General features: G+C 36.3%; 1 long non-coding RNA gene across 4 annotated transcripts in view; it reads right to left on the bottom strand.

Moving 5' to 3' along the window:
- Positions 1–13,698, bottom strand: part of LOC110008082 (uncharacterized) — a 52,182-nt gene that overhangs the window by 21,297 nt on the left and 17,187 nt on the right. For all 4 annotated transcript variants that reach the window (XR_002282591.2, XR_016050548.1, XR_002282586.2 and 1 more), the window contains one exon: positions 5,673–5,848. This is a non-coding gene — a long non-coding RNA (uncharacterized LOC110008082). The remainder of the gene's footprint in view (positions 1–5,672; positions 5,849–13,698) is intronic.

Here is a 13,698-nt window from a genome sequence, read left to right as displayed (position 1 = left end):
TATTTCATTCATTTATTTTATTTTATTTTTATTACCTTATTTATTTTATTTTATCCCTTTAATCTCTTTTATTTTATTTTACTTTACTCTATTTTATTTTATTCCTTTTCTTTTACCTCTTTCATTTTATTTTACCTCACTCATTTTATTGTATTTTCCTTTATTCTATTTATTTTATTTTGCTGATTTTATCCTACTTTACTTTACCTTATTTTATTTTTTTTATTTTATTCATTTATTTAATTTTACTTTACTTTATTTTATTTACCTACTTTATTTTATTTCACTTTACTTTATTTCCATTACCTCGTTTTATTTTATATTTTTACTCTTTTATTTTATTTTACTTTACTTCATTTTATTTTGTTCCATTTCTCTTACTTATTTCATTTTATTTTATTCTAATTTTATTTTTTAATTTCATTCATCCCTTTCCATTTCATTATTTTCATTTCATTTTATTTCACCTTATGTTAATTTCGACAAGTCTGGGTCCCCAGATCCACTTGTTGGGACATCTCACGTGTGTGTGTGCGTGCAGGAACGCAGAAAAACAAGTGAAGGGAGTTGAAGCCGTATCGGCCACAGGCCAGGGGGGCATTCCACGTGATCTAAGAGGGCGCCCACGCGAGCATCCTGAGTGTGTCACGGACCCACGTGAGGTGAGTCCCTCCTCACGACCTAAATTCCTCTCTCACTGGTTGGTATTCCTGTCCGCATCTCCTTTACACGGTTTTCGAGAAAGCAATCTCAGGTTTCAGGTCCATCTCGAACCCGGAGCCATGCCAACAGGTCATCCCGACCCGGAGGAGAGATCGAGGCACCTAACCACAAAGCTCCTAATATCTTCTTGATTCAGATTTTCAACAAGGTTAGGATTGCTTATGATGCTCGAAGGTAGATATACTTGTTCTCTACAAGCCCTGACTTGAGCACTGTGCTGAGTTCCTTTTATGCTTTATATATGCTCATCTTGTTATAATTCTTGACTAAAATAAAGTATGAAATCGATGATAACAGATTGAGGATATAAGTTGATGATTTGAGTAACACTTATTGTAGATACATGCTTATGTTTATTATGTGCTTGAAGATATATACTTGTGAAATGTTCAACTAAATATTCAAGTGAGGTTTAAAGTGTGATCTTGATCTAAATTTGATTGCATATTAATCCATATTAGTAGCCAACTTTAATCGAGCTTAACATTATGTGTACCCTCCAATAGAAAGTATTAATTGAGCCAGGCTAGTAGTGTAGCAACACAATAGAATAAAACCGATTGTGACCAACAGTACTAAATTTTCCACCACAAGGATTGGAAGGAGGGACGACAAGGACCAAATTAAACTCTTTCCAATAATCACAGGAAAACACAAGTTTAGTGTCCAGTTGATTGCTCATCTTCTTTTTTTTCTTTTTTTTTGTGGGTAATTCAGTGGGGAATACAGGCCCCTACCCATTTTTGAAATGGTTAGTGGTTTCTAAAGGTGTCGATGGAAATGAAAGCCACAACGTGCAACTGAGGTATAGGGGGTGCTACCATCACCATTCCCATTTGATCTCTCATCTTGATTGCAAAGAAATAGGAAGCGAGTTGATAACGTAACTTAGGTGAGAACGAGTAAGTAGATTGCCACTAGTACCAATGTAAACAAATTTGCCTCCACTCAACACACCAGGGATGGCAGTGTTCATCATCAATACATTCCTGAAGCAAATTGTCGTCCTCCTATGTTTAAAACATATCAAATCAGTAATAGTAACCACTAGTTCCCACACAACATGATGTTGTTGCACCCACACTTCAAAGTTACCACACCAATTATGAAGTGGTTCAAATAAACGACCAAACCAACATCACAAACATTCCACATGTCATGATTAGGCTTTCTCGAAGCAGACAACCAACCAGAAGTTTCCATGTTCATACCGCCATTCCCAACACCTCCACTAAACTACAATGTGCATGCATCATCATTACCACTAACATCACCATTAACCACAACATCAACAACAGTCTGAATATTATCAACTTCTTCCTCAAAAACTTGTCGAATTGAAAGTAGAGTCATACTTCTTCCCCCCCTGGGAATCTCCATCCTGCACTTTGAGTGATTGGATCTCGATTCCAGACGATTCCTTGTGTATTTGGATCTTGTACCCGGATTTATGAGAACTTGATTCCTATTATTCAGGAACGAGTTCCCTAGCAAGTGGGATCCAGATCTGAATGCCCAAGATCATGGCTCCAATATCATTCGGAACCATGATTCCATCATACCAAGAACTGAGTATCCTATGCCATGGGAGCGAGCTACACCTACAAATATTTTATTTGTATATAGTATTCGGTTTTCCACAAATTTCCTACATGCACATTTTGCAATGAGTCTAGTGTAGTATTTTGAGTCTTTTGAATGAGGGAGTAATGCACAATATGCTCTTGCAAAAGCACAATACATGTGCTTAATCGTCAATTACAAACTTAGTCGAAATGGGAAATCCAGCCCGTCCTTGAATGTCAATAGTATGGACTTGGGAAGGGTAAATCTTGTTAGCATCAAGTGCCAGTTTAGAGAAGGGTATTGTATAATTAAGGTGTAGTTGTGCATTCTATACTACAATAATGTTGTTAAATGAATTTGGTGTGAAATCATGTTCCAATGCATCACCAGAAGGTTTGTCACTGAATTTGGCATGAAATCATGCTCCAATGCACCCCAATACTGTTGTTTGCTAAATTCAGTATGAAATCATGCTCCAATGACATAAAAAATTCAAAGGCAATCTCAATGCCATGTTTTCTTATTACATTGATACCTTGGAACTGTGGATTTGGAAAGAGTTAAACATGCTATCTAACGAAACTTGCTCCTAGTTTACAATATACAAAAACAGTGAACTCCAGAAACCCGATCTTAAGAACGGCACAACGCGATCCCTTTTGGTAGGGAACTGCTCTTGTTCAGATAGCAATGCACTCCCTAGAAGTCATGGAACTCTCTCCCATCCCCAGGCCAAGTATGGAGCTCACTCCGCCGCCCAAGGAACTTTGAGCTAGACTCGCTCTGCGCTCCCGTTTCTATTCCTGGAACTTCTCACATTCCCGTTCTCGATAACTATAGCCTGACCAGCAACACATGATAAAAAATCACTACCCTTGTTTTCTCATCGAATCCCAAATCCCCTTTAGCTATAGTTGCAGGTTGCTCTTCCCTATTCACTAAGAGTGAAGCACTTCCAAATTCAACATTCTTTCAGACATCCAAACTATGTCTCCTTTTTCAGCAGATTGATCTAAAAATACATCTACCACTATACATCTACCCTTTCTCATTAGATTTGGCTTTATGTATCTTTCAATCTATCAACCTCTCCAGTGACAAATCTGGGGTTTTCTTTGGTCAAGAAATTACATACCTCTTTTTGCATACTCCTGTGATGCTCATGTTGTAGTTTTGTTGTAAGAATAACAACTCTCTGGGCTGAAGGTGTCTCTTAGCCTGGGATGATTCTGCTCTAGGGATGGATATGTATGTCATAAAATTCTCTCTAGTCATCTCTGCACTTACTTCGGTTTACTTCCCTACGCCAATCACATGGGCTTTGGGGTAGTCATTTATCCAACTTTTCCCTGCATTCATGTTCCTGTTGATGTCGTCGTGCATCAAACCCATAAGTGAGACCAAGCATAACATCAAACCGTTCCCACTCAAACTCGTGCTCTGATTTACGAAATCTTCACAAAAACTCGCACAATATGGATCTAACACCGTACATATCATCTTATTTGATGTATACCATTGTCATCGTTCATTTTGAAACAACTTTTCAACCATCTCCGCCAAGTTGTCGATTTTCTTGTATACTTGATTTAGATTGTCTATGCTACTTGCATATTCTATATGGTCACCAACATATTCTCAATGATAGATTATTGAACCATTCATCTCTACCATTGAAAATGGTTCGCACATTGGAAGGATCATTCCACTGATTGTCATAGAAAACGAGCATTGGAGACCAACATGAGAATACAAAAAAGTATATATCAACTCCAGAGAAAATTACTTTTCTTGCATTTAATTTCTAGAATATAGTTCTGAAAATTATGTTCTAGCATATAGTTATGAAAATTATTTCACTTTTCTTCTCACATTTAATCTCTAGAGTTATCCACTTCAGCGGCAAATCCCGACCTAAAGGAGATGGGCATCATATAAAAATATTATTATGAACATATCAAATCTGATTGCAGGTCTGGCCCTTGATAGAGCAAAATACCAAAACAAAATTTGCGTAGCTGAACCGAAATAGTTGGGATAAGGCTCAGATGATAATGATGATGATGAACATATGACATACTTTTACCTTCTATTCTCAGTTTTTATTCATTTTCAATGAAACTAAATAGCTGCCAGCTCTCCATCATTGTTTATTATGGAGATGGAAGGTGACTGGCTTTCCACCACAAACTTCATAATATATACATTAGGCATAGGGGTGGCAAACCCCATATCCCCATGAGAGGAATGCTCCTTCTCTCTATAGAAGGGGGAATATCGGGGTTAGCAATTCCTTATGGATGGAACTCCTGCCTCATCCCATGCTGTGGCAAGTCCTTCAATCCCCTTTCCGGAGAACAGGGACTATAGTCTCCCACTCTCCCCATAGAGGAGAAGGTGCCAATATCCCTCTTTCTAAAGTGGAATGCCTTATTCATGTATCCTTATACTAAAAAGATTAATTATTTTAAATATAAAGGACTATGTTCCCAAATGGAAGAAGAACAAGTTTCCAAGAATTGAGGAGTAAAAATTCCTTAAGAGAGTTGCCTAGGTAGCCACTTATAGAAGTTGAGGGCAGCAGATTGCCAAGGGGTAATGTCAAAACGTGGTTCAAAAGTTTGAGTTCCCCCCAACTAAGTCCTATCCCTAACATTCTTGGATCTTGTTTTATTCAAGAATAATGATTTGACTTGTGCTAACCGCTAAGAATAGATTTAGAACACAATATGGACTGAACTCCCAAGGGCAGGAATGTCAAATAAGAAGGAACAGTAAGTAGAAAAACTCTAATAACCTAATATATGAATAGAAACATGTCACAATAGCAGCTATTATTCTCAAGGAGATTACGGAGTCCTAAGATCAATCTTTCAATGCTCTAATCAAGAGTCCTGTCATCATCCTTGATGTATTAGATTCATTTCCTTTCTTTTCATCATAACTTGAAATCCTAATAATGCTTATGAGTGCAAGAGACGAATTATAACACTCCACGTTGCCCGAAGGACCATCCATTACACTATCACTACACTTCGTGCTTAAGTCGCAAAATCAATACAACATTTCATGATAGGAAAAATAAATAGGAATCATCCAAATAGTGAAATGACAGAAGTTTCTTAACAAGGCATCATAGACCAGAAAGAAAGTAGAAAAAGTGATTGTTGCAAGACTTTATTCCAGTCAATGGATATAATATGGAGATAGCAAACCTCCCATTGTATCAACGAGGATAGAATCGATTACCGAATGTTTTTATACATGCCATACAATTTCAATAGTTAGATTTTAAAGAGTAAAGGTAGCCCAACAGGTTATAAAATATGTTGGCAAATAGAGGGGATAACAAGAACATAGAGAAACCGGTGGGTGGTACTTACTATTTAGAATTACCATTTCACCATGTTATAAAATGTATCTTCATGGTTTCTCCCTCTTTTTCCTTTTCGGGCAGGTAAGCTGAAATTCAGAGGCTGTCATGCTGCAAGCCATATGCCAAGAGCCGAAGACCAAGTGTCATCAGTGTTAACGTTTCACCAACTTTCATAATCAGTACCTAACATAAAGAAAGATCCTAGGGAATTAGTCTCACTCATACATTACAAGTTTAAATTTACACAACTATGAATACTAAAAGGACATTTCAAGATGAAAAAACTTTTAAAGAACATTCTGATTTGAAAGGAAAGGCATCATAAATGGAGATCAAACCAAATCACCAATGAGGTCAAAAATGGCATAAGCAAATGATGTTATCAGCAAATTCGGCATATATGAACTTTTTCTACAGCCCATGCTACTTGCAAAATTATACACTACTATGAAACCATATTTGTCAATGTTCTTGATCCAAATGACACAAATTCAAAATCTTCAGAGTACAAACGACAACGAAAAGAATTTAAACCCCTAAATCTTCCAAGAATATAATTAGAGTGTCATATTTTGAAGAAGGAAAGGTGGGAAATTAAATCCACCTTTTCCCGTACCTCATACAAATAAAAATCAGCAATAATGGAGAATAACATTTTGTAAATCAAGCCAAAGAAGAAGAAACTTGCTTTTTTCATATACTCAAATTCATTCCAATTAATATAAGCATCCCATAATATAAAGTTCACCTTTTATAAGCCTATGGCACCCTAAACTTAACTTGAGATCCAAATAAACAATTTAAGACTCTAAAATACCTTTAAATAATACCAACATTCCATAAATATCTTTATGAACAGTAAACCACAAAAGTAGCCGTAAATAATAACACATGAATAGTATCTGTGAACAATACCATGAATACTAACCAGTGAATAGTTAACAAAAAAAAAAAAGAAACCAAGTGTTGGAGATTAACCCTACATTATAATGCCTAAAAAAAGTTTATCCTAATAAAAAATAAAATGTACAACCACATCTATGAAATAAAAAATAAAATAAAATTTTTAAATCAACTAGCTCTTGATATCCATCATTCTCCCTTGGTTGGAGAAAACTTGCCCTCGAGTTTTGAAATGGTTTAATACAAATCATCCTCTAAACATGTCTCTCCCAACCTGAATATTACGCATTGACATCGGAGCTTGATCATGAGACCTATGGGCTATAGGACTGGTATCCTCAAAATATCCTTAAACAAGTCGATGATGATTTTGGTGTACCTAGCTATAGTAGCCCGCCTTTGTGGGATGGAAACCTCTAAATGGAAATAGGAAAGGTCAGCCCCGCCATTGGTGAGAGAAAAGAGCTCTTCACAATCGGTGCCTCAAGTTGCCTCCCCTTTTGCCTCTTCACCACTACCATTATCGCAATAATAACCATCATCACAACAACCATCACCATCGCCTGCAACTTGTTCTTCATCATAGGTAGTGATGGAGGACACAATTATTCTTATTTTCTACTTTTATTTAATTCGAATGATGTATATTATAGTGTTAATTCTAGGGTTTTTTTGTTGTTTAGGGATTTTAGGGTTTTTATTTACTTCATGAGTACTATTTACAATTATTGTTCACAAGTACTATTCATGGGTACTACTCACAAGGGTGAAGTTGTCATTACAAATTTTAAGTTTAGTTAGGATACATGGTGGGTCAATGTGTAGTTTGTTTAAACACTTTTTGTACTTGGAATATTAAATTATAATATGTTAGAGATATGTGGGGCCTTGAGCGAGTCATCTACATGATTTTTAGAAATTGAAAAAGAGAAGATTAGGCTTTTGGAACCCTAGCTTGGGGTATAGAGAAGAGACCCTAGGTTTCTTCTACTTGTGCTTGTGTTTGGCTTGTTCCTTGCTAATTTTACTATTCCATCAAATTTCCTTAGATCAAATTTTACTGTAGCACGATATTGTAGCGTCAATTTTTGTTCCTTTCTTAGCTTGGGGTATAGAGAAGAGACCTAAGTTTCTTTGACTTGTGCTTGTGTTTGGCTTGTTCCTTGCTAATTTTACTATTCCCTCAAATTTCCTTAGATAAAATTTTACTATAGCACGGTATTGTAGCGTCGATTTTTGTTCCTTACATCAACAACAATCCTAGATCTTTCTGATTTTAGTAGGTTTTGTTGATCATATGCCTAGGGTTTGTGATTTTGGTGATCCCATGGCGGCAAGAAGGGGTCGTGCAAGGGGGGTTCATAGATTCGCTCCATGATCTCAGATATTAGAGAATTGAGGAACTTGAGAGACAAGTTCAGCAGCTGATGCAGCAATTCGTGAGCCTCAATAATGGGCAAGATGGTGATCTTTCAGCCCAAGAGGATCTTGAGTAAAGCCTTTTCACTTTCGTGCTTCGCGTGTGGTTTGAAGTTTACTACATGATTTTCTGTGGGAGTCCAAGGATAGCTGTATTCGATAAATTTGCATTGATTCTTTAATATACATATTAGGATTTGTTTCTTGAGGAATTCTTTTTACCTAGAATAATACTTGAGCCGACAAAGAAAAAGGTTAAAGAAGATGGTTTTGATGTTGAATTCATCTTAGCACATTTCAAAACTCAAGAATGAGTATTCTCAAACCAGGGGAGAATGATGGAGGACAAAATTATTCTTATTTTTTATTTTTATTCAATTTTGAATGATATTATAGTTTTCGTTTTAGAGTTGGTATGCTTGTTCTTGTCTTGGTTTTCTATCTGTCAAATGACTCGAGGGGTAGGATAGACCATTCGTCTATTACCAAGGTTCCAGACACATATATCGCCTTTGCCTTAGTTGCCTAGCAAATAGAAGATTTGGCTGTGCCGGTCCTCAAAAGCTAGTTATTTTTTTTAGTTACTTCATGAATAGTATTCACAATTACTATCATGGGTACTATTCGCAAAGGGTAAAACTGTCATCACGAATTTTAAGTTAAGTTAGGATATATGGGTCAATGTGTTATTTGTTTGGATGCTTTTTGTCCTTGGAACATTAAATTATAATATATAAGAGGTGTGTGCAGCCTTTAGGGGGTCATATTCCACATGATTTTTAGTAATTGAAAGAGAGAAAAAGCTTAGGCTTTCTTGACCATGGAGAAGAAACCATAGGTTTATTCGACTTGTGCTTGTGTTTGGCTTGTTCCTTGCTGATTTTATTGTTCCCTCAAATTTCCCTACATCAGGTGGGAACTCCAGGTTCTTCATTTCCATTCAATAGTTCCTTACAAATAGAACCACCATCAACTATAGAATTACCTGGTTCTTTATCAACATAGGATCGATATCAAAGATAAGATCATTCACTAATTCAAAGAATTTTGAATCCAATTGAAGATCGGATCCTTGTTGTACTCCTTCAAAATTATGCTTTGGTCGATGCCATCACCATCAAACCCAACAACATGATAAATCATCAATCCATTCCACTCAAACCAGAGTATGATTCGTGTCAATCTCCATGAAAATCCTCATGATTTGGATATATCCTTGTAGAATCTTCTTTGTTTAAGGCATGTTGTTGTTGATTTCGCTTGCACAACAACTATCTAGCTCTCTCCGTCAAGTTATGCATTTCCTTGCACAATCGAATCAGATCAGCATCCCTATGATTAAGACCTCCACAACTAGCCATCTCAATCTCTAATCGCCTTTTGAACGGTGCTCTGATACCACTTGATGCAGGAGCAAAGGTAGGAAATTAAATCTATCTTTTTCAGAGCCTCAAACCAATAAAAATCAGCAATAATGAAGAAAAAGTATAGCTATAAATCAAGCTAAGGGAAGAACTTTTTTCCCTCAAAAAATTAATTTACTCCAATAATATAAATATCCCATAGTATGACGTCCCACCTATTATAAGCCTATGAAACCCTAAAATTAACTTGAGATCCAAGTAAACAATTTAAGACTCTAAAATACCTCTAAATAATACTAAAATTTCAGAAATACCCTTGTGAACAGTAACCAATGGACAATACCAGTGAATCGTGTCTATGAAACCCATGAATAGCCCATCAATGAATAGTAAAAGAGAATTAAAAAAATTAGAAACTAAGTATTAGCGACTAACCCAACATTATAATCCTTGAAAAAATAAAACATCAACATCCATGAAATTAAAAAATAAAATAAAATTTAATTTTTGAATCACCCAGCTCTTGATTTCCATCATATTCAAAGAGCTTGAAAGAGAATCACCATTTTGTGTTAGTAAGAAGTAAATAACATTTCTTATAAGGTGATATACGACCCATGTTCCAAATCCACATGTAGAAATGACAAGTACCCCCATATAGGATGTTTACAAGCAAAGAAAAACAATCACCATAAGCAATAATGATACCCCCCGAAAAAAAAAAAAAAAAAAAAAAAAGATCCCAACCACCCACACACAAAAGTGGGACCGCATACTCAATTTTGATTTTGTGTGCGTGTACACAAAAATATATACACAAACATGTAAGCAATTGCATGCACACACAAATAAAAGGATCTCGACTCCAAATTTATTATTGAGAACGGTCTCATACAATGGAGTAAAAACAAAGCAATGCATCCAATGTTAAATCGTATTATTTTCAATCAAGACACAACTAAGAAAATAGTGTATGTAAGGCATTATTTTTAATCATGAATAGGATAAATACCTAAAAAACATTATAAGCATGAATAAGATAAATATACGTAACCAAACAAAGAGAGATCTTATCCTCTTGTTCAGAAGCTTACATAATCAGCAAAGGTCATAGCATTGAAAATATATTGTAAGCAAATGACTCACATATGAAAGGCTATACAATATTGCTTCCAAGTAAAGAACCTTTAAAATGAACCAGAGTTAGCAAAACTAAGATTACGTACATAACAACAATTTAAGTAAAAGGCTTGAACTTTTCGGAGATCATATTCCCAACCTTGAAGTGTATGATTATCTAGGATTATATTTTCTCTTTAAAGTAGGGATCTCCTAATTTATAGCAAGCAAGCAATGCAACTATAGTAAAAGTATAGTTGTGTTGCTAGTTGGCTATAAATAAAGAAAATCATCAATTTAGTCATTGTCTTGATTTTAAGGTTGAGATCAAGATCCCTAACAATAGGAATCTAGATCCCTAATAAAAGGGATCAAGATCCCAAAATTTAAAAATTGAGATCCATTAAAGATTCCTTTCCTGGAGCACCAGAGAGATTCTAGAGCAGAATCTCCACCTATGCAGGAAGATCCCAATAACTATGATTAGTGGTGCATGTGTGTCTGTGTTGTAATGGCTCTGCATGTGTCTTGCACCTATACATACAGCATATGCCATGAGTGCATGCGCAGATGTTTGTATTTATTAATTTGTTTAGTACTCCTACATTTAATGTTCATACATTTATATATCATCTAATCCCAGAGCAAGTAGAGTCATAAAGTAAATCAACTGCACAACTATATGAGTCAACTCAGTCCAACTCCAAGGATGGGTCCTTTTAGAATTTAAAAAAGGTAAGAGTAAAAACGGTTTGATGGAGAAGTCTGAAATCTGAAGAGTCATAAGAACATATAAGAGAGAGAGAGAGAGAGAGAGTAAGACATACAGAGAGGCAAGGCAAGTCATGATTGCAAATATTGATAACTTCGCATACATGAGTCAAGCCCACAAGTGAGTCCTGTGCTGAACACCATGCCATGCAAACTATGAAACATAGTTGTTGAGATCGGAAGTGGGAACGGTACCGGGATCGGGATCAGGAGTGAGGGACCGTGAAATGCACCATCCGTACAATGCACATGTTAGGGATCGAGATTCCAACCTTTTGGGGATCTTGATCCCCAACCTGTAGGGATCTCATCCCAACTTTTTGGGGATCTTGTTACCAACCTTTAAGTGTATGATAATCTGAGATTATGTATCCTCTTTATAGTAGGGATCTTATTGTTGATAGCAAGCAATAGTTGTGTTGCTAGCTGGCTACAAACAAAAAAAATCATTAGTTTGGTTGTTGTCTTGGACTTTAAGGTTGGGATCGAGATCCCTAACAACAGGAATCGGGATCCCTATGAGTGGGGTTCGAGATCCTAACATTTAAAAATCAAGATCCTTGAGAGATCCATTCCAGGAGCAACAGAACCGAGATCCTAGAAGGTATCGCCTACCAAAGTAGGAGATCCTGGTAACTATGCTATGGAATAATTATTTTCAGAAATTGTAGGGGGATGAAACATAGTTTGCCTACAACTCAGTTTAAATGTGCATTCCCTGCACCAGGTTTGCAAGTTTGAGGTACAACCATTAAACCAATAAACAGTTGCAGGGATCTTTCCAAGAAATGGTACCAAGTACCAACTTACCAAATTTATATGTATGTACAATAAAACCTGTCCCATATAAATTAGTGTAGCAACTGTTATGGGCTCATGCCCATTAAAACCTGTGTAAGAGCTGTAACTCCTATGCATAATGGACCTCATGTAGTGTCTATTATAGTGTTATGGGCTCATGCCCATTAAAACATGCAAGAATAATGGATGTCATGCCCATTAGAACCTACTGCAACAGTTTTTTTAACTCCTGCCACAATGGTTGTAATTCTTTTGCATGTTAACCTATCTATATTGTAACCCCCATAGGAATCTTTGTATATATAAGGCACATTACCCATCAATTTGTAGAGTGTGAAAAACTCATGTATTTACTGCATCTTGTACTAAAATATTACCCTCTATCTGTCTTCTCATTCTTAACATGTATCAGAGCAGGGCTTGAAACCCTAGGATATCCAAGACTTCCGGTGACCTTAGAATCATGACTTCTCTACCTTCTTGGGCTTGATTGAACCTATGGTGTATCAGCAGCCTTGTATTTCCAGCAAGATCATCTCATGTTCTTTTACCAATAAGTAAGTTTTCATCCCAAACTCCTTTCCTTTTCAGCAACCTCATATTTCCAGCAATCTCAAATTTCCAACAACCTCACATTTCCAGCAACCTCATATTTCTAATAATCTCACATTTCCACCAACCCCACTAATCCCTAACTCTTTTCTTTGTCAGCAACCTCATATTTCCAGCAACATCACATTTCCAATAACCTCATATTTCCAACGATCTGACATTTACAGCAACCTCACATTTGAAACTAAGGAATTAGTACCCTGGGAAAAAAAAAAAGCCTTTGGGTTTCTAGTTCTAGAGAGAGAAAATGCCAAAAATCAAGCACAATATTTTCATGGGAAGCAGTCAATCTAATCACCCAAGATTGATAATTACTACAGTTAAGCTAGATGGGACAAACTACTTATAATCGTACCGATCTACCAAAATGTTCATAGGAAGCCGAAGGAAATTGGTTTATATCACAAGAAAAGAGAGCCTCTCACAAAAGATCCATCTTATAATGAATGAGAAAGTGCGAACTTGACAGTAATGGCATGGCTTCTTCATTTCATGTAGCCAAGTATTCTATTTCTTAAGACTACAAAGGATATAGGGCATGCAATAGCCAAGACATACTCACAACGAGATGACATTGCTGGGACTTACCAATTGCAATGTGAAATAGCAAATTTGCAGCAAGGAGAAATAGCTGTGGAAGATACTTTGGGATGCTAGGAAAAAGTGGGAAGAACTAAACCACTTATCAGCCTATCAATCCCACAATTGATGACATTAAAAAACAAGCCGAGCAAAGAAGGATCTTTGAGTTCTTAGCAAGCTTACATCATGACTTTTCAATTCAGAGAGTACAAGTTCTAGGAAAGGACAAAATCCCGCTTTTGAATCAGTATATAATTATGTAACGGGGGAAGCTAATAGAAAAGCTATTGCTGAAGAACAAAACTCAAGCATTCAGCATGAACGATCAGCCTTGGCAACAAGCTTCAAGGGCCTACAGCAACTGTTGACTACTCTCAAGGCTTCACTCAGCTCTAAAACACTGATGGAGCAGCAGCCAGGTACATATGCAACTGCAAATCATGCTTCCAACTCCACCTCTTC

Source organism: Amborella trichopoda, chromosome 2, assembly GCF_054954075.1.
Source record: "Amborella trichopoda isolate Santa Cruz 75 chromosome 2, AtrichopodaSantaCruz75HAP2 v2.0, whole genome shotgun sequence".
Lineage (NCBI taxonomy): Eukaryota > Viridiplantae > Streptophyta > Magnoliopsida > Amborellales > Amborellaceae > Amborella > Amborella trichopoda.
This window is presented reverse-complemented; position numbering and strand designations above follow the sequence as displayed.